Here is a 9,552-nt window from a genome sequence, read left to right on the forward strand (position 1 = left end):
GAGTTATTTAGTGTCCGTTCAAGCACATTTCTTGTTCTGGGTTGAAATACAATTCCCAATTTAGCAATTTCATAATTTAGTGGTTTCTGCTATATCAGAGCTATTTGAAATCTATCCCTAAAAGGGTATATAATATTCAAGGTGCACATAGGGTCATTCAGAATAACTTCACACACACCCGCTACTGTGTATTTCCAAGTCTAATTCTGTCACTAAACCCATACCTGTCACCCAGCGCCTAAATACTAGGCCTCAAATTTATATCCTGCTAAATCTCTCGTTACCGCTGTCCTGTTGTAGCTGGGAAAGTTATTTAGTGTCCGTCAAAGCACATTTTTTGTTCTGGGTTGAAATACAATTCCCAATTTAGCAATTTCATAATTTAGTGGTTTCTGCTATATCAGAGCTATTTGAAATCTATCCCTAAAAGGGTATATAATATTCAAGGTGCACATTGGGTCATTCAGAATAACTTCACACACACCCGCTACTGTGTATTTCCAAGTCTAATTCTGTCACTAAACCCATACCTGTCACCCAGCGCCTAAATACTAGGCCTCAAATTTATATCCTGCTAAATCTCTCGTTACCGCTGTACTGTTGTTGCTGGGCAAGATATTTAGTGTCCGTCAAAGCACATTTTTTGTTCTGGGTTGAAATACAATTCCCAATTTAGCAATTTCATAATTTAGTGGTTTCTGCTATATCAGAGCTATTTGAAATCTATCCCTAAAAGGGTATATAATATTCAAGGTGCACATTGGGTCATTCAGAATAACTTCACACACACCCGCTACTGTGTATTTCTAAGTCTAATTCTGTCACTAAACCCATACCTGTCACCCAGCGCCTAAATACTAGGCCTCAAATTTATATCCTGCTAAATCTCTCGTTACCGCTGTCCTGTTGTGGCTGGGAAAGTTATTTAGTGTCCGTCAAAGCACATTTTTTGTTCTGGGTTGAAATACAATTCCCAATTTAGCAATTTCATAATTTAGTGGTTTCTGCTATATCAGAGCTATTTGAAATCTATCCCTAAAAGGGTATATAATATTCAAGGTGCACATTGGGTCATTCAGAATAACTTCACACACACACGCTTCTGTGCATTTCCAAGTCTAATTCTGTCACTAAATCCATACCGGTCACCCAGCGCCTAAATACTAGGCCTCAAATTTATATCCCGCTGAATTTGAATACAATACATTGGGCCAAATAATATATTTGTTGTTGTGGTGAACCATAACAATGAGAAAAACATCTAGTAAGGGACGCGGACGTGGACATGGTCGTGGTGGTGTTAGTGGACCCTCTGGTGCTGGGAGAGGACGTGGCCGTTCTGCCACATCCACACGTCCTAGTGTACCAACTACCTCAGGTCCCAGTAGCCGCCAGAATTTACAGCGATATATGGTGGGGCCCAATGCCGTTCTAAGGATGGTAAGGCCTGAGCAGGTACAGGCATTAGTCAATTGGGTGGCCGACAGTGGATCCAGCACGTTCACATTATCTCCCACCCAGTCTTCTGCAGAAAGCGCACAGATGGCGCCTGAAAACCAACCCCATCAGTCTGTCACATCACCTCCATGCATACCAGGGAAACTGTCTCAGCCTCAAGTTATGCAGCAGTCTCTTATGCTGTTTGAAGACTCCGCTGGCAGGGTTTCCCAAGGGCATCCACCTAGCCCTTCCCCAGCGGTGAAAGACATAGAATGCCCTGACGCACAACCACTTATGTTTCCTGATGATGAGGACATGGGAATACCACCTCAGCATGTCTCTGATGATGACGAAACACAGGTGCCAACTGCTGCGTCTTTCTGCAGTGTGCAGACTGAACAGGAGGTCAGGGATCAAGACTGGGTGGAAGACGATGCAGGGGACGATGAGGTCCTAGACCCCACATGGAATGAAGGTCGTGCCACTGACTTTCACAGTTCGGAGGAAGAGGCAGTGGTGAGACCGAGCCAACAGCGTAGCAAAAGAGGGAGCAGTGGGCAAAAGCAGAACACCCGCCGCCAAGAGACTCCGCCTGCTACTGACCGCCGCCATCTGGGACCGAGCACCCCAAAGGCAGCTTCAAGGAGTTCCCTGGCATGGCACTTCTTCAAACAATGTGCTGACGACAAGACCCGAGTGGTTTGCACGCTGTGCCATCAGAGCCTGAAGCGAGGCATTAACGTTCTGAACCTGAGCACAACCTGCATGACCAGGCACCTGCATGCAAAGCATGAACTGCAGTGGAGTAAACACCTTAAAACCAAGGAAGTCACTCAGGCTCCCCCTGCTACCTCTTCTGCTGCTGCCGCCTCGGCCTATTCTGCTGCTGCCGCCTCGGCCTCTTCCTCCGCCTCTGGAGGAACGTTGGCACCTGCCGCCCAGCAAACAGGGGATGTACCACCAACACCACCACCACCACCTCCGTCACCAAGCGTCTCAACCATGTCACACGCCAGTGTTCAGCTCTCCATCTCACAAACATTTGATAGAAAGCGTAAATTCCCACCTAGCCACCCTCGATCCCTGGCCCTGAATGCCAGCATTTCTAAACTACTGGCCTATGAAATGCTGTCATTTAGGCTGGTGGACACAGACAGCTTCAAACAGCTCATGTCGCTTGCTGTCCCACAGTATGTTGTTCCCAGCCGCCACTACTTCTCCAAGAGAGCCGTGCCTTCCCTGCACAACCAAGTATCCGATAAAATCAAGTGTGCACTGCGCAACGCCATCTGTGGCAAGGTCCACCTAACCACAGATACGTGGACCAGTAAGCACGGCCAGGGACGCTATATCTCCCTAACTGCACACTGGGTAAATGTAGTGGCAGCTGGGCCCCAGGCGGAGAGCTGTTTGGCGCACGTCCTTCCGCCGCCAAGGATCGCAGGGCAACATTCTTTGCCTCCTGTTGCCACCTCCTCCTTCTCGGCTTCCTCCTCCTCTTCTTCCACCTGCTCATCCAGTCAGCCACACACCTTCACCACCAACTTCAGCACAGCCCGGGGTAAACGTCAGCAGGCCATTCTGAAACTCATATGTTTGGGGGACAGGCCCCACACCGCACAGGAGTTGTGGCGGGGTATTGAACAACAGACCGACGAGTGGTTGCTGCCGGTGAGCCTCAAGCCCGGCCTGGTGGTGTGTGATAATGGGCGAAATCTCGTTGCAGCTCTGGGACTAGCCAATTTGACGCACATCCCTTGCTTGGCGCATGTGCTGAATTTGGTGGTGCAGAAGTTCATTCACAACTACCCCGACATGTCAGAGCTGCTGCATAAAGTGCGGGCCGTCTGTTCGCGCTTCCGGCGTTCACATCCTGCTGCTGCTCGCCTGTCTGCGCTACAGCGTAACTTCGGCCTTCCCGCTCACCGCCTCATATGCGACGTGCCCACCAGGTGGAACTCCACCTTGCACATGCTGGACAGACTGTGCGAGCAGCAGCAGGCCATAGTGGAGTTTCAGCTGCAGCACGCACGGGTCAGTCGCACTACAGAACAGCACCACTTCACCACCAATGACTGGGCCTCCATGCGAGACCTGTGTGCCCTGTTGCGCTGTTTCGAGTACTCCACCAACATGGCCAGTGGCGATGACACCGTTATCAGCGTTACAATACCACTTCTATGTCTCCTTGAGAAAACACTTAGGGCGATGATGGAAGAGGAGGTGGCCCAGGAGGAGGAGGAGGAGGAGGAGGAAGAGGGGTCATTTTTAGCACTTTCAGGCCAGTCTCTTCGAAGTGACTCAGAGGGAGGTTTTTGGCAACAGCAGAGGCCAGGTACAAATGTGGCCAGCCAGGGCCCACTACTGGAGGACGAGGAGGACGAGGATGAGGAGGAGGTGGAGGAGGATGAGGATGAAGCATGGTCACAGCGGGGTGGCACCCAACGCAGCTCGGGTCCATCACTGGTGCGTGGCTGGGGGGAAAGGCAGGACGATGACGATACGCCTCCCACAGAGGACAGCTTGTCCTTACCCCTGGGCAGCCTGGCACACATGAGCGACTACATGCTGCAGTGCCTGCGCAACGACAGCAGAGTTGCCCACATTTTAACCTGTGCGGACTACTGGGTTGCCACCCTGCTGGATCCACGCTACAAAGACAATGTGCCCACCTTACTTCCTGCACTGGAGCGTGATAGGAAGATGCGCGAGTACAAGCGCACGTTGGTAGACGCGCTACTGAGAGCATTCCCAAATGTCACAGGGGAACAAGTGGAAGCCCAAGGCCAAGGCAGAGGAGGAGCAAGAGGTCGCCAAGGCAGCTGTGTCACGGCCAGCTCCTCTGAGGGCAGGGTTAGCATGGCAGAGATGTGGAAAACTTTTGTCAACACGCCACAGCTAACTGCACCACCACCTGATACGCAACGTGTTAGCAGGAGGCAACATTTCACTAACATGGTGGAACAGTACGTGTGCACACCCCTCCACGTACTGACTGATGGTTCGGCCCCATTCAACTTCTGGGTCTCTAAATTGTCCACGTGGCCAGAGCTAGCCTTTTATGCCTTGGAGGTGCTGGCCTGCCCGGCGGCCAGCGTTTTGTCTGAACGTGTATTCAGCACGGCAGGGGGCGTCATTACAGACAAACGCAGCCGCCTGTCTACAGCCAATGTGGACAAGCTGACGTTCATAAAAATGAACCAGGCATGGATCCCACAGGATCTGTCCGTCCCTTGTCCAGATTAGACATTAACTATCTCCCCTTAACCATTATATTATTGGACTCCAGGGCACTTCCTCATTCAATCCTATTTTTATTTTCATTTTACCATTATATTGCGAGGCTACCCAAAGTTGAATGAACCTATCCTGTGTCTGGGTGCCGGGGCCTAAATATATGCCAATGGACTGTTCCAATGTTGGGTGACGTGAAGCCTGATTCTCTGCTATGACATGCAGAATGATTCTCTGCTGACATGAAGCCAGATTGTCTGTTACGGGACCTCTCTCCTCTGCCTGGGTGCTGGGCCTAAATATATGCCAATGGACTGTTGCAGTGGTGGCTGACGTGAAGCCTCATTCTCTGCTATGACATGCAGACTAATTCTCTGCTGACATGAAGACAGATTCTCTGTTACGGGACCTCTCTCCTCTGCCTGTGTGCTGGGCCTAAATATATGCCAATGGACTGTTGCAGTGGTGGCTGACGTGAAGCCTCATTCTCTGCTATGACATGCAGACTAATTCTCTGCTGACATGAAGACAGATTCTCTGTTACGGGACCTCTCTCCTCTGCCTGTGTGCTAGGCCTAAATATATGCCAATGGACTGTTGCAGTGGTGGCTGACGTGAAGCCTCATTCTCTGCTATGACATGCAGACTAATTCTCTGCTGACATGAAGACAGATTCTCTGTTACGGGACCTCCCTCCTCTGCCTGGGTGCTGGGCCTAAATATATGCCAATGGACTGTTGCAGTGGTGGCTGACGTGAAGCCTCATTCTCTGCTATGACATGCAGACTAATTCTCTGCTGACATGAAGACAGATTCTCTGTTACGGGACCTCCCTCCTCTGCCTGGGTGCTGGGCCTAAATATATGCCAATGGACTGTTGCAGTGGTGGCTGACGTGAAGCCTCATTCTCTGCTATGACATGCAGACTAATTCTCTGCTGACATGAAGACAGATTCTCTGTTACGGGACCTCTCTCCTCTGCCTGTGTGCTGGGCCTAAATATATGCCAATGGACTGTTGCAGTGGTGGCTGACGTGAAGCCTCATTCTCTGCTATGACATGCAGACTGATTCTCTGCTGACATGAAGCCAGATTGTCTGTTACGGGACCTCTCTCCTCTGCCTGTGTGCTAGGCCTAAATATATGCCAATGGACTGTTGCAGTGGTGGCTGACGTGAAGCCTCATTCTCTGCTATGACATGCAGACTAATTCTCTGCTGACATGAAGACAGATTCTCTGTTACGGGACCTCTCTCCTCTGCCTGTGTGCTGGGCCTAAATATATGCCAATGGACTGTTGCAGTGGTGGCTGACGTGAAGCCTCATTCTCTGCTATGACATGCAGACTAATTCTCTGCTGACATGAAGACAGATTCTCTGTTACGGGACCTCTCTCCTCTGCCTGTGTGCTAGGCCTAAATATATGCCAATGGACTGTTGCAGTGGTGGCTGACGTGAAGCCTCATTCTCTGCTATGACATGCAGACTAATTCTCTGCTGACATGAAGACAGATTCTCTGTTACGGGACCTCCCTCCTCTGCCTGGGTGCTGGGCCTAAATATATGCCAATGGACTGTTGCAGTGGTGGCTGACGTGAAGCCTCATTCTCTGCTATGACATGCAGACTAATTCTCTGCTGACATGAAGCCAGATTGTCTGTTACGGGACCTCTCTCCTCTGCCTGTGTGCTAGGCCTAAATATATGCCAATGGACTGTTGCAGTGGTGGCTGACGTGAAGCCTCATTCTCTGCTATGACATGCAGACTGATTCTCTGCTGACATGAAGCCAGATCGTCTGTTACGGGACCTCTCTGCTCTGCCTGTGTGCTAGGCCTAAATATATGCCAATGGACTGTTGCAGTGGTGGGTGACGTGAAGCCTCATTCTCTGCTATGACATGCAGACTGATTCTCTGCTGTCATGAAGCCAGATTGTTACGGGACCTCTCTGCTCTGCCTGTGTGCTAGGCCTAAATATATGCCAATGGACTGTTGCAGTGGTGGCTGACGTGAAGCCTCATTCTCTGCTATGACATGCAGACTAATTCTCTGCTGACATGAAGCCAGATTGTCTGTTACGGGACCTCTCTCCTCTGCCTGGGTGCTGGGCCTAAATTTTTGACAATGGACTGTTGCAGTGGTGGCTGACGTGAAGCCTGATTCTCTGCTATGACATGCAGACTGATTCTCTGCTGACATGAAGCCAGATCCTCTGTTACGGGACCTCTCTCCTCTGCCTGTGTGTGTGCTGGGCCTAAATATATGCCAATGGACTGTTGCAGTGGTGGCTGACGTGAAGCCTCATTCTCTGCTATGACATGCAGACTGATTCTCTGCTGACATGAAGCCAGATTCTCTGTTACGGGACCTCTCTCCTCTGCCTGTGTGTGTGCTGGGCCTAAATATATGCCAATGGACTGTTGCAGTGGTGGCTGACGTGAAGCCTCATTCTCTGCTATGACATGCAGACTAATTCTCTGCTGACATGAAGCCAGATTCTCTGTTACGGGACCTCCCTCCTCTGCCTGGGTGCTGGGCCTAAATATATGCCAATGGACTGTTGCAGTGGTGGCTGACGTGAAGCCTCATTCTCTGCTATGACATGCAGACTAATTCTCTGCTGACATGAAGACAGATTCTCTGTTACGGGACCTCTCTCCTCTGCCTGGGTGCCGGGGCCTAAATATCTGAGAATGGACTGTTCCAGTGGTGGGTGACGGGAAGCCAGATTCTCTGCTATGGAACCTCTCTCCAATTGATTTTGGTTAATTTTTATTTATTTAATTTTTATTTTAATTCATTTCCCTATCCACATTTGTTTGCAGGGGATTTACCTACATGTTGCTGCCTTTTGCAGCCCTCTAGCTCTTTCCTGGGCTGTTTTACAGCCTTTTTAGTGCCGAAAAGTTCGGGTCCCCATTGACTTCAATGGGGTTCGGGTTCGGGACGAAGTTCGGATCGGGTTCGGATCCCGAACCCGAACATTTCCGGGATGTTCGGCCGAACTTCTCGAACCCGAACATCCAGGTGTTCGCTCAACTCTAGTAGTGAGCACTTTGGCCCAATATGGTTTTCATAGATGAAGAAACCCTTGGCTGTAAAAATAAATAAATTAAATAGTTTACTGAAAAGTGTCACTTTAGGCCCAAGTTTTTTCATTGTCACAAGGGGTAACAGGAGAAAGTCACCACAACATGTGTTACCTATTTTCTCCTGAATATGGCAACACCCCATATGTGGTTGTCGACTGATGCACGGGCGCATGGCAGAGCTTAGAACAGAGCATGATATGGTTTTTGGAGGGCAGATTTCACTAGAATAATTTGATTAATAATTTGAGGTACCCCAAAATGTGACCCCATTTTGGAAACTACACCCCCTAAAGTATTCATCTAGATGTGTAGTAAGAATTTTATTATTTTACGGTATTCATCTAGGGGTATAATGAGAATTTATTTTTACATTTTAAGATTTTTCCCAATTATAATTGGCTAATAATATAATGAAATGTGGAGTGTTAAAAAGAGTGGATTGCATAATAAATTAAAAATGGTCAAAAGTGCATAAAAGTAGTAAAAAAAATGTAAATTGATTACATTAATAATCTAGGAAAGTATGGTAAATGCGTTTAGGGCTCGTTCACACAACCGTGGTTTGGTTTGGTATCCGAGCCTCATTTTTTGTCGCTCGGGTGCGGACCTATTCACTTCAATGGGGCCACAAAAATTATAGATCATGTCCTATTCTTGTCCATTTTGCGGACAAGAATGAGCATTTCTATAATGGGCTGTCCATTCCGTTCCGCAAATTGCTGAAGGCACACTGGCGGCATCCGTGTTTTGCGGATCCCCAATTTGCGGCCCGCAAAACACGTCACGTTCGTGTGAACAAGCACAAATGCAAAGTCCAGGCTTAGGGCTCATGCACATGACTATGTATTTTGCGGTCTGCAAAAAACGGATACGCAAAAAAAAAAGGATGATGTCGGTGTGCATTCTGTATTTTGCGGAACAGAACTGCTGGCCCCTAATAGACTATCCATGTCCGTAATGCGGACACTAATATGATATGTTCTATTTTTTGGTGGAATGGAAATATGGAAATAGAATGCACGCAGAGTACCTTCTGTTTTTTTTGCGGACCCATTCAAATGAATGGTTCCACATACGGTCCGCAAAAAAAACGGAATGGACACGGAAAGAAATTACGTTCGTCTGCATGAGCCCTTATCTGGACAGATGTCACATTGATACAGTATTTGGTATCCCGCCGTACCCCATTCTTGTAAAAGACCCTACATCTCTTTTGGGCTCTACCTTTTTCGCAGTAGGGGGCACCTCTGATGGGAAATGTTGCCCTGGGATAATTCTGCTGGCATGACTAGACTAGATCCCACTGCTATGCTGGCGCTGCTCTCCAAATATTGCATTTTTAATGATTTGTTCTTGAAAATCAAGATATGTTCCTTGGTTCCCTGCTTTTTGGAACATGAAAAAAGAATTATACATGGGCTACTTGCATAAGGTGGGCTGCAAGTTTCTTATACCAGCATTTGATCTGCAAGGTCCACCCCACCCATATATTTATTGTAATCCTGTATGCAGACAGGCTTACAGACGGTGGTATTTGTGCCGCGCACAGGAACAGGGCTGTTACTGTATGGATGTAGAGATGACATTATGAGGACATCTTTTTTGTCTCAATATTTTACAAGTAAGATATCCCCAGTGCAAATGCCCTTTATTTCCCCAGACTTCAATTTTTGGTTGACTAATCGCTTGGGCAGGCCTTTTTGATTGCGGTGTATGGTGCCACATGCCACTGTCTTTCTGACTGAAAGGCACCTGAAAAGGGGCATGCTGGTGTAATAATTGTCT

This window comes from Bufo gargarizans, chromosome 3 (assembly GCF_014858855.1).
Source record: "Bufo gargarizans isolate SCDJY-AF-19 chromosome 3, ASM1485885v1, whole genome shotgun sequence".
NCBI lineage: Eukaryota > Metazoa > Chordata > Amphibia > Anura > Bufonidae > Bufo > Bufo gargarizans.